Here is a 12280-nt window from a genome sequence, read left to right on the forward strand (position 1 = left end):
CCCTCAGGACCACATGTTGTACAGGGACGCTCATGTAGTTTCCAACAAGACAATGCAATGCTGCACACATTACAAAGGCATGGCTGTGGAAAAAGAAGGTATAAATACTGCACTGACCTGTTTGTAGTCCAAACCAGGTCCCAACAGAGAACGTGTGGAGAATTAAAAAAAAATAATAAAAAAAAATCAGATGATGACCCTGTACTGTTATACAACTTAAAAGGTGTTTGCATGAAAAATGGGACAAAAATAACAAGTGAAAAACCTTTAATTTGCTTGGCATCTTCAGATACATTACATTATTACATGCATTATTATACCAGTATTACTGTTATGCATTGTTTTACTGTGTTGGCAGCAGCAGTGCATATTATATATGTATTCTGTCGTGACAGTGACAGTAATGTGTAGAGTATAATGTGATGCATTGAATGTAAGAGCTCTGGCAGCTCTCTCTTCTCTCCCTTTTTATTCTCTCTCTCTCTTTCTCTATGTGAGAGTGTCGGCCACTTCTAGAAAGGAAGCCCTTTCAGCTCACATCTGCTGGAGTCAACAGGTGTTATAGTCCTCCCTCAGCACCCTGGTGTGTGTGCCTTTAGATGTGTGTGTGTGTTCCACACTGGAGCTGATTGCAGCCCTCTCTCTCTCTTACTCTCTAATCTGTCTATCTCTGGGGTGGCCATGACCTGGAACTTCAGAAGTCCTAATATGACAGACACCTACAGGTGAAAAATGTACACTGTGTGTGTGTGTGTGTGTTCCTCCCCAAGGCTCCAGTAGTCATGCTCTTCTTCACCCCTCTAGGTCAGGGGTCAGCTCTTGCTGTCAGGTTTATGAGTGTGTTCAGTTTTAGCTGGGATCTGGACTCTGGGTTGGTGTGTGCTGGACAGTTGTGTGGTCAACCAATCAGATTCATGATTTTCACTAAGGGGGTGGGGCCATGGCTGTCTAAGGTGTACCCACTATATTAACTGCACACCACTGTTAGAAACATAGTAAAAGAGAGGTTGTGAATTTGAGATAGCGAGATAGAGAGTCGCTGAGGGAGAGAATGTGAGACAGGAAGAAAGAGAGAGAGAGAGAGAGAAAGAGAGAGATAATGCGAGAGGAAGTGAAAAGTAAAAGTTAGGAAGTGTGAGAGAAAGATGGTGAGTAGAAAATAGAGTAAGAAAGAGTGAGAGTGTGAGACAAGAGAGAGAGTGCAAGTGAGTGTTAGCAAGTGAGAGAGTGAACGGGAGAAAGCAAGAAAGTTAGGAAAAAATCGTGCAAACGGGAGTGAGAGGGTGAAATGTAGTTAGGAAAAGAAAGAGAGTGAGGGAGAGTTAGATGTTAAAAAAGAGAGAGGTTGAAAGTGCAGTTGTTAGGCAGAGCGAGAGAGAGAGAGAGAGAGAGAGAGAGAAGGGGGGAATGTCTCTGGAGGGGGTGAATGTATAAATATATAAATAAAGCTTGGGATGTTTCTCTGCAGTTTGACCTTTCTGCTTATTTTTTCTCTCCTTCTGACAATATTTCAGTGCAGGGAAATTTCACAACCATCTTTCTGGCTCTGTCATTCTCTCTCTCTCTCTCTCTCTCTCTCTCTCGCTCTCTCTAAATCAGATCAGAGAAATGTAAACAGAAGTCAGTGACATTAGTCAGAGCAGAAAGTTGGCTCTCTGTAACTGAAAGTCATGTGAGGTATGGTTTGCTATTATAATTAATAACAGAGCGAGCACGCTGAGTCCAAAAGCGTCCAACAGTCTATTGCTGGCAGCTGTTTCAGGATGATTATACTGTATACACAGTAAACTATATTAAACCAAATGTGTGCATAAATATCACACTATATAACAGTGTGGATTCAAAACAAATGTATATTCAACAATGATTTACTGGATTGTTTGGATATTTGTTGGTTTTGTCTGCTGTTGTTTGTTGGATAAGATTATTGGCACTTGTTCAGCTGTCACGTCTGGTGCTGTAGGCACTCCTGATCCTTCCACACTGAGCTCCAACGGAGGTTTACAGCCTAACAACTACACTACCCAGAACGCACCACACGCTGACATCACGCACACACCTACACACGTGACACCTCACCTGCTTCCGCCAGGAAGCCCCGAGTATTGATTACCTCAGGGTATTTAAGGGCGCTTCACAAACTCCTTGGTGCCGCATATTGTTGGTTCTACCTCATTACAAAGCGTTACTTATTACTTGTCTCTGATATTTTGTGTATGACCTTGCTTTTGTTTTTCTCGACCCCGAATTTTGGATTATCTCTGATTGTGAATTTTTCTGTGTATGACCTGGACTGTTTCACGTTTTTCGATTATTGGATTATCTCTGATGTTGGCTCCCCCGTGTTTGAACTCTGGACTGTTTCTCACTCATGGTATGGTTATTTCTACGTTGCTTCTGTTTGCCGGTGCTCTAAGTGTGTTTGTACGACTACCTGTTTCTCTGCCCAGTGTTTTAATAAACAACCCCTTTTACTGTATCCGCGAGTGTCTGTATTCTGTGCACACCATGACATCAGCCTTGTTTGTTGATGTTTGGTGGGTTGATTTGTTTGTGTTTGGTGGTGCTTGTTAGTTTTATTGGGTATTTTTTATATTAATGTTGGCTGGATTGGTTAAGTGGTATTTATTGTTAATTGGTTTGGTTTGTTGACTTTTTGGGTGTAGGTTCTGTTTACTGGTCTTTTTTTAGTTAAAATGTTGGTGTTTGTTGGTGGTTTAATTGGGTAATGTTTTGATTTTAATGATTGCTGAGTTGGTTGAATGGTTTTTGGTTGTATTTAGTATGTTGGTTGGTTAACATCTGTTGGGTTGGTCTGCTGTTGTTTGTTGCTTTCATTTAATGGCATTTAATGGGTTAGTAGATGTTTGTTAGATCAGATATTTGGTCCTTGCTGAGTCAGTCTGTTGAAATTGGCGTGGGTTGATTCTATAGTTTTTGCTGGTTCTGTTTGTTGGTGTTCATGCAGTTGATGTGCTCTGGCCTTTACAGTGTTTACAGTTTGTTGGAAATTGAATGGTGGGCAGGGTGGGCAGTGGATGGCTTATCTGTGTGTTCCCACCAGGCCAGAGTGGCTTCCTTACACATCGGATACTGAGGTGACAGGCCAACGAAATCCTGAAATCCTGCTTGGATAGATTTCCTTACTAACTACTGCCAAACACACACTCTCAGAATGAAAGAGAGCGGAGAGATGCTCTCTTCTGTCTCTCATTTTCTCGTTCTGCCTTTCCGTACTTTCTCTACATAATGGTAAAAAGAGGATGCACTATTGTGAATGGCTTTCATTGTTTTATTTGATCTTGGTCTCTCTTTCTTTCTCTCACTCTCTTTATCTCTCTATCTCTCTCTTTCTCACTCTCTCACTCTCTCTCTCTTCCTGACAATGTGGAATGTTTTAGATGAAACATCTGTGCTAAAGTAGACGTGTCTAGATCCTCTTTCTCCTGCCCTCCCTCGCTACCCCATGCAGCTGGGACACATCAGCACAACTCTTCTCCACACACACACACACACACAAATACAAATCATTTACGCAACCCGTTCACCTCTCTCCACTCCTCCACCCTCTGTCATCTGCTGTCACTCACTCTTCTCTTCCTCTGCTCCTCCAAACCACAACAAAGTTGATGGTGAGGACGCTGCTCTCCACCAGTCTCCTCCTGGAGGGACGACCGAGGACAAAACCGCTGCGAGAAAAGCCTAAAAAGATAAAGAACCAGTTGTTTCAGAGGTTCCACACCGACTGCAACTAATCTAATATTACTAACATCACATGCTCTCAGAACGTTCCAGCAGCCATAACAATGACAGCAGATTCAATGAATTTTAACTAGACTAACATTTACTCATCTTCAGAAGATTTGATTAGAATAACTGCCTCATAAACTGGAAAATTACTCTGACGAGTCACAACATTAAAACCACCAGCTTGCAAATATTGTAAATTTCTGATGCATTGACAAGTTGGACATCTAAAGGTGTCCTGTGGTATCTGATGCCACAGTTAATGCCTTGTAAACTGCAAAGTAGGACCTACATGAAGATCAATCTTGGAGTCTTGGATAGATTTCCTTACTAACTACTGCCAAACACACACTCTCAGAATGAAAGAGAGAGAAAGAGATGTTCTCATGACCCTGTGCATGACCATTGCATGTCAAGAATATACAACAAAACCTACCTGATGGTCATAAAGAGTCTCAGAATCTTACACCCGTCTATTTGTCCTGCCACTGACATCAACTTCAAGAACTGACTGTTCACTTTGTGCCTAATATACACAACAGATCCACCCCATGACTGGTGCCATTGAACCCAAATAGTTAATGTTATTCTCTTCAGCTGTCAGTGATTTTAATGTTATGGCTGATCAGTGTCTATTGGTCGGATTAGCATTGTCTATCTAGATAAAAAAAAAAAAAACAAGTTCCAACAACGATCCTGTTTCCAGAAAATAAAATTGATAGCAGATGATGCACACACACATACACACTTTATATAATGTGTATAAATCTAGTATACAATAAAATATAGTATACAATATGTGCAAAAGTTTTGAGACATTTCATAAGATCTAAAATTAAGGGTAAATATAGAGTGATTCTGATTTTGCTGAAGTAACTTTCTCTGTTGACTCTACTTGATTTTGAAGCATTGAAATGAGTATTTGGTTTGATTCAATGCCAACATATTTTATATAATTTTCATAGGTCCTAAAATAGAACCCTGTGGGATTCCACATGATAATAAACCAAATAGCGAACTAATTTACAGCAAAATAGGGTTTATAACTGAAAGCACCTGAGAACATTCTTTAGAAGGGGTGTCCGCAAACATGGACATCTAGTCTATTTATACTGTATATATTTCAAACAAATTTTGGCCTTTCTCTATTTTGTGACCTTTATACTGGAGTTGCTTGTGTTGGAAATGTCTAAAACATCCAAACAGCCAACGCTATGTGTATATATAAAAAACATAAAATATAACTTAAAAAATGATGAGTTTCTTTGATTTTACCAAATTGAAAACATCTTGAATTTAATCAAGATAAAGAGGGATGATCACAAGCCATAGAATCAAGCTGAACTGCTTGAATGTTTGCACCAGGAGTGACATAAAGTTATCCAAAAGCAGTGTGTTAGACTGGTGAAGGAGAACATGCCATTATGCATGAAAACTGTGATTATTCTACCAAATATTGATTTCTGGACTCCTAAAACTTTATGAATATGAAGTTGTTTTCTTTGCATTATTTGAGGTCTGAAAGCTCTGCATCTTTTTTGTTATTTCAACCATTTCTCATTTTCAGCAAATAAATGCTCTAAATTACAATTTTTTTTTTTTGGAATTTGGGAGAAATGTTGTCTAGTTTGTGGAATAAAAGAACAGTGTTCATTTTACTCAAACATAAACCTATATATAGCAAAATCAGATAAACTGATTCAGATGGATGTTTTAGACATCTTCAACACAAGCAACTCCAATATAAAGGTCACAAAATAGAGAAAGGCCAAAACCTGTTAGAAGTTGGAAAATGGAACTGAGGAAGTTGAAGATGAAACCTGAAGCGGACCTGAGCTGGACAGGTATCAGTTATGTGAGAAATGATGTCCAAACCTGATGTGACTTGTCCAATCCCATCTGGTTCAAGCTAACATCAAACTGTAGATAAAGTGTGTGTGTGATACAGTCTTGTTCAGCAGCTGTTGCCCAGATATCCGGCCCAGGTGAGTCTGGCCCATCAGAACGTGTTCCTGCTGGAAGTAGAGAGGCACTGGGCACTGGAGATTCAGGGCTCTGGTGGAAAACCCCATTGACAGATCCTTAGTGGAGAGAGCTCACAGCTCCACTTTCATCTGTAATGGGTCATGTCTGAACCTGTGCCAACAGCTTTCTCTCTCTCTTTTTTTCTCTCTCTCTTTCTCTCTGTCTCTCTCTCTCTCTCCCCAATGAAGACTTGGAGAGGATTCACAGGTCTCTGGATGGGAATACACAGCAGAACACAAAGGCCACAAAGAAATCGGAGAATAATACCTCCCAGATGCTCCAAATCTACACACACACACCACACACTATCCAAACACATGATATGTCCAGAGAGTTGTAGACATCCAGTCTACTGAACGCATTAGATTTATTTATTTTAATTAGCACTCATTGCTGAGACATATGAGCAAATGCACACACACAGCTTGTCTAGTCAATGTAGAGAGGTGCTGTCAATAAAATAGGAATTATAAACACGGGCTACTTGCCATAAAGGCCCCCAGCATTAAGTTGCGTAGCAGTGGCAGAACTGCGTTCTCTGGAATACATTTGTGATAAGTTGGGAAGCTGGGGATGAGGGGGATCAGTGGTTATCCAAAAAGCTGACCTTACAAACTCTCTTATTGTTTTGTCAATTTAAGTAATGATTACTAAAAACTAGACTTTTAGACTTTTTAGACATTTAGTTTATTATGCCTAAATTGTAAGTAACTTTAGTGTGTTTGTGTTATATCAGTTGCTTTGTACAATAATTAAACTTTTAAACTTATGGCCAGGTGAATATAATAATATAATTTGTATTTAGTCTTCTATTTTTGTTTCATGTAAGTAAAATATAGATTTAAAATACTTAGAAAAAATAAGATGGAACAGAAAAATGCTATAAAGTGAACAGTATGACACACAGCCAACACAGGTCTAGCAGTTTAGATGAGCTGCTTGCTCTTACAGCCTACAACATTGAGAGCAGGCAGTTAATCATAATATGTAAACTACAAGATATCCTGGGGGTTGCTTGGGGGTAATCACTACACACTGAGGGTGAGTGTCAGAAACTGGGACACACACCCAGTATGCAAAGAGATGGCCAATGGGAACAGACTAAACTGTGCAACTGTACAACTGTGGCATTTAAAGAAACTTAAAGAATGCACTAATTTCACCTCTATATTTGCTCTAATGTTTATACGTGTTCGGTTTACAGTGGAACTGTCATTCCCTCTTTATTCCCTCTATCACTATTGCACTATTGTCTTGTGTCTCTTCTCTTACATATGTCTATATCTGTGCTGTTGTTGTCTTACTCATTCTTTTATTATTTATAATTTTACTTTGCTGTACCTCTGGGAAGTAAAATGTAATTTGTAAATGTAAATTGTATCTGTAAGTTATGTACCTATGCAGTAATGATAATAAAACTACTTGAATTGACTTGACTTGTGGGTTTACAGTGTAGTAAAATGCCTTCCCTGCACAGTAGAGATAGTTACTCCAACAAAAGCTTTGTAATACGCTTGATTTCAGAAGAATCAATACGCTTTCAATACGCTTATCCACAAAGTGTGCCAATACACGTAATACACACCTACGAATACTGACTCACCAACACGCTTAAATCAACACTTGAAACTTAAACTGCTTTTCCAACCCCATGACAGTTGCTATCAAGGAATTTATTTGTGGGCGGGGCTTTGGGCTTGGACAGGGCTACTGTATAGTCTGCTTCGCCCATCACTCCCAGTTTCAACTGAGTCTGACTAAATGACAATTCTTCTGCTCTGCCAGGAAAAATCAGTGGACCGTAAAGCATGTACACACACACACACACAGACACTCTCTGAGGTAAGGCATCACTGAACAAGGTGTCTCTTTAATGCCTTTCAGCTGCTCAAACAGGCACAGCATTGTGTGTGTGCATGGTGCCCGCACAAAGCCCATATCTGTGTGTGTGTGTGTGTGTGTGTGTGTGTGTACTGTGATACTGTGGGTTAACAAGGTGTCTTTGGGTCTGTCTGTCAGATCGGGGCACCAAGGCCTCTCTGGTCCCCCTTGTCATCACCTTCATGTCTGTACAGACGTCCACACACACACACACACAGCACAGCACATGTGGCAAGGCAATATTGCTCCCTGAACATATATAAACGCTGAATGAACAATGATAAACACAGAGATGATACAGAACAATATATACAGTGTACACTGAATATATATATACATAATGTATGTACTATACATAATGGATACATAATGGACTTATGGTTATCGAGTAATTCAAGTAAAAAGTACATATAGGGTTTCAGTAACTGAGGGGTTAATGGACTTTCTCCAGCGTAGGAAAAGCAGTTTTCCCAGCCCAGAACAAAACAGTGCCAGCCTAGCTGGGCTTGGCAAACACAGCGAGGATGAGAGGAGAGGAAGAGAGAGGGAGATAGGGTGCTGAAAAAGAGACAAAGGAGGAGAAAAGAACATTTCACAGCTGATCAGGTCCAATCACATAAGCTACGAGGAGAAATAAACTCCCTAAAGAAAGCTCCTTACTACCATTGATAAAACCATTCTGTGCAAGTGTGCTCCAGTGGTTAAAGGGCCACTGTGGTACATTATATTACTCTAAAAATCCTATACATGTATGTACATGTTGTGTGTGCATGTATTCTGCACAAACTTAGCATGTAAATAGTAGTGAATTCTGGTTGTTTAAAGGGGAGGGGGCACCTACTGCACACCATGGGGTCAAACCAGATTTAAAAAAACTATCCATTAGAATAGCACCTAATTGGGCACGTGTTTGTGTGTCCTCACCTGCAGGAGGACCCTATGTGTAACAAGGAGGAGGAGGCCGGATGCAAATGCAAGTCATATTTATTTTTAGACATAACAAAAAAGCAAACCAAAAACTGAGACAAAGAAAACACTTAAAGTAAACACTTAAAGACTATAAAACAAAAGATAAAGTAGGTCTTGAGAAGCAAGGAACAAAACACTATAAAGATAACAAACCAGAACTGTAGACCAAAATAACAAACACACGGGACAAGGTCAAACAAAAAGCACGACAGAGAACAATGGATCACATGAGGTATTTATACACAGGCACACACTAGGGACACCTGTGGAAGTAATGAGGGGGCGGAGTTACAAATGAGACAAGGTGACAACACTAATGGCTTGGGCAGGGCTAGGGCGGGGCTAGGGCGGAGACAGAACAATAACAAAACAATGCCATGTGCTCAAAAAAGCACATGGCTGGAAACACAAGACAGGAAAACAGGGCAGGAGCACAGAAAACCAAAAGAGGGAAAAACACAGGACAGACATGGGCTGAGGTGTAACACTGTGCAGCAGCACATCCCATTTACTCTACAGGAAAGAGCACCCTTTGGGACGCACTCTTGTTGGTGTGGTAAAGAAGGCACTTAATGATAACACCCTTTTCTACTTAAAAGGCACCAACAGAGTTCCACACAGAGGTTGGCACTTATTATATTAGATTAAATTAACATGACATGAACCCATTTTCCTGATATAAAGTGAAAATCATCATTATCACTTTTTTCACATTAGAAGTGCAGCCAACAGGGATTTTTTTCACTTCAGCATATAGACTTCCCCCTGAGTCTGTCAGTGTGTAAGAATTTCTGTGTTCAATCTGGACAGGACAGGATGGTGCAATTCTGGGCATTGGACAGAAGAGGGCAGTGTAACAACCACAGATAAGTCAAGGGAAAAGACACAATCAATGGAGCTTCTGCTGCTCTACACAGTATAGTATAATCTGTGAATGCAGGTTGTTAGGAATTAAGGTATCTTAGGTATCAAAAGTATTGGGACACCTGCTCTGTCATTCACAGGAACATTGCTGAGAGATTTCTTTGCATTTAGTCATACAAGACTTACGATACTCCCTCCATTGATCATCATCATCATCATCATCATCATCATCATCATCATCATCATCATCATCATCATCATCGTCGTCAACATCACAGCTTGACTGTGGGGGTCTTTTTTATACCCCCTTAATCCATGCATGGCTTTAGGTGTGCTCCAATTGAGTCATTGCCTATTCTATTGGCAATATTTCTCTTCAGGGAATAGACAAGCTGTATGTGTTTGTGCATTTGCACATCTGTTTCAGCAAAAGATGCAATTTAAAATAGTCCAATGCATTCATTAGAAAGTTGCCCACAATCATTTGAGCATACATCGTTTGTCTTTCATTACATTAATGAACTGATAAAAACAAAGAGAAAACTTTCTAATGATCTTTAAATAGAACAAATGTGGAGATCAACTTGGTTCCTGAGGATCTACCAGTAGACTTGGCTCCAACTGTAATTTAACATATTAGATCAGATCCAACTAACGAAGATAGGTCTTCTAATAAATCAGAATACGAGAAGCAGATTTGGTATTGTTGTCCACCTTAATGCTATGGTGGCTTGGTGTTTAGCAAGTTTGCCTTTAGGTGCTGGGGGCTTGGGTTTAAGTCACTATCTGGGTGAACTTAACACGTTCCCTCTATGATTGTATGGATTTTTCCCACACTCCAAAAACAAAGAAGTGGACAGGCATTTCCATCTAAGACTAAGCTGTGTGCCATTGGCTGTCGGATCTTAATGGTGTGTTAGTTTGTGTAGAGTGTTGATTGTTAAGTTTCCCTTATAGGTTTCTGAATAGGCACTACATATATATACAGCTCTAGAAAAAAATAAGAGACCACTTAATAATTATGTTTTTCTTTGATTTTACCAAATTATAAACCTCTGGAATGTAATCAAGAGCAAGATAGATGACCACAAGCCATCAAACCAAACTGAACTGCTTGATTTATTTGCACCAGGAGTGGCATAGAGTTATCCAAAAGCAGTGTGTAAGACTGGTGGAGAAGAACATGCCAAGGTGCATGAAAACTGTGATTAAAAATCAGGGTTATTCCACCAAATATTGATTTCTGAACTTTTAAAAGTTTATGAATATGAACTTGTTTTCTTTGCATTATTTGAGGTCTAAAAGCTCTGCATCTTTTTTGTTATTTCAGCCATTTCTCATTTTCTGCAAATAAATGCTCTAAATGATATATATATATATATATATATATATATATATATATATATATATATATATATATATATATATAAATTCATTCCTTCGTGGTCTGAGAAAAGCCTCAATAGGCGATTGCAGGCCATTTCTAACATTCTAACAAGGTTTTTCCTACAGGACCTGATTCTGCAGTTTGGATGAAGCTCTAACACATGCACATTACACAGTTCCAGATGCAGCGAGTAACTGTTGGACTGAAGAACTGCTAATGAATCGTGTCACAACTTCGTGAGAAAATGCTGGAAGAAGAGACGATCGGGCCTTCTCCCCGCAGGCCAATGGAGGAGGACCGAAAGCATTAAGAGCATCAGGAGAGCTTCTGTTTCCCAAGTGCCTGAACACAACCCAGTGAGCTGGCTGCCTGTTTGGATGTGAGTTGTAAGCCTGGAATGTTCTCTTAATGGATTTTGGGATATGACTGCAGAGGGAGGCATGCTGGTGTCATCAAAATTTATGGGGAAGATGATGAGACTCAGTCACTCAGTGCCTCGTGTGCACATTGGGTGGACAGGGATTAAACATTCTGTGTAAATTTTCCATTCATCAGAAAGGAACCCCCTCAGAAATATTTACAGGGCCCATATTACGCAAAAACAAACTTTTCAAGCATCTTGGAATGCGAAACAGCTACATCACATAGCTTTTTCATGTTAAACAAGATCACTTGTTAAACAAGTCACTTCTTAGGTCGAAACTTTGTCTGTTTCTCAATATTTCTATTCATATACTTGTGACAATACAAAGCAGCTGGCATAGTGGCTTAGAGCTTAGCACGTTTGTCTCCCAGCACAGGAGCCTGGGTTCAAGTCCCTATCTGTGTGGAATTTCCATGTTCCTCAAAAGAGTGTGTGATTTTTGAGTATTGAGGGTAAAATGTGATTGTAAAGCTTTCTTGGGTGTTTAAAATGATTATGTATCAGTATAAAATCATTATCGAAACAATAGCCCGCCATTAAAACCTGCTTGTTTGGCCATTCACAGTCTTAAAGGGACAGTTACAAAAAGTCTTTGTTTTTTTTTTGTTTGTTTTTTTTATTTAGACAAAATATTTATTTTATTCGTTTTTCACATTTTTCACATACATACAACATTTGTGCCTAATAGGCATCTTAATAGATTGGTAGTAGGCAAAACAAAAACAACACCCCCTCCCAAAATAAAACTACTTAATTCTAATATAGAAGAAAGAGTGGTTTGAGATTCGACAAAATAATTATGTAAAAATTAATAATGGCTCATTTTTGGACCAGGAAAAACAAATAAACATTTTGATTGGTGAAAACATAGCATCTATGAGAAATAGGTGGCATATGTGCCCTTTAATTACTGTCTGACTATTGGTTTAGGGTTTAAATCTCCAGGTTATTGATAACAAGGTTGTAAGCCAAAGTGATGGCTG

Source organism: Astyanax mexicanus, chromosome 9 (assembly GCF_023375975.1).
Source record: "Astyanax mexicanus isolate ESR-SI-001 chromosome 9, AstMex3_surface, whole genome shotgun sequence".
NCBI classification, from domain to species: Eukaryota; Metazoa; Chordata; class Actinopteri; order Characiformes; family Acestrorhamphidae; genus Astyanax; species Astyanax mexicanus.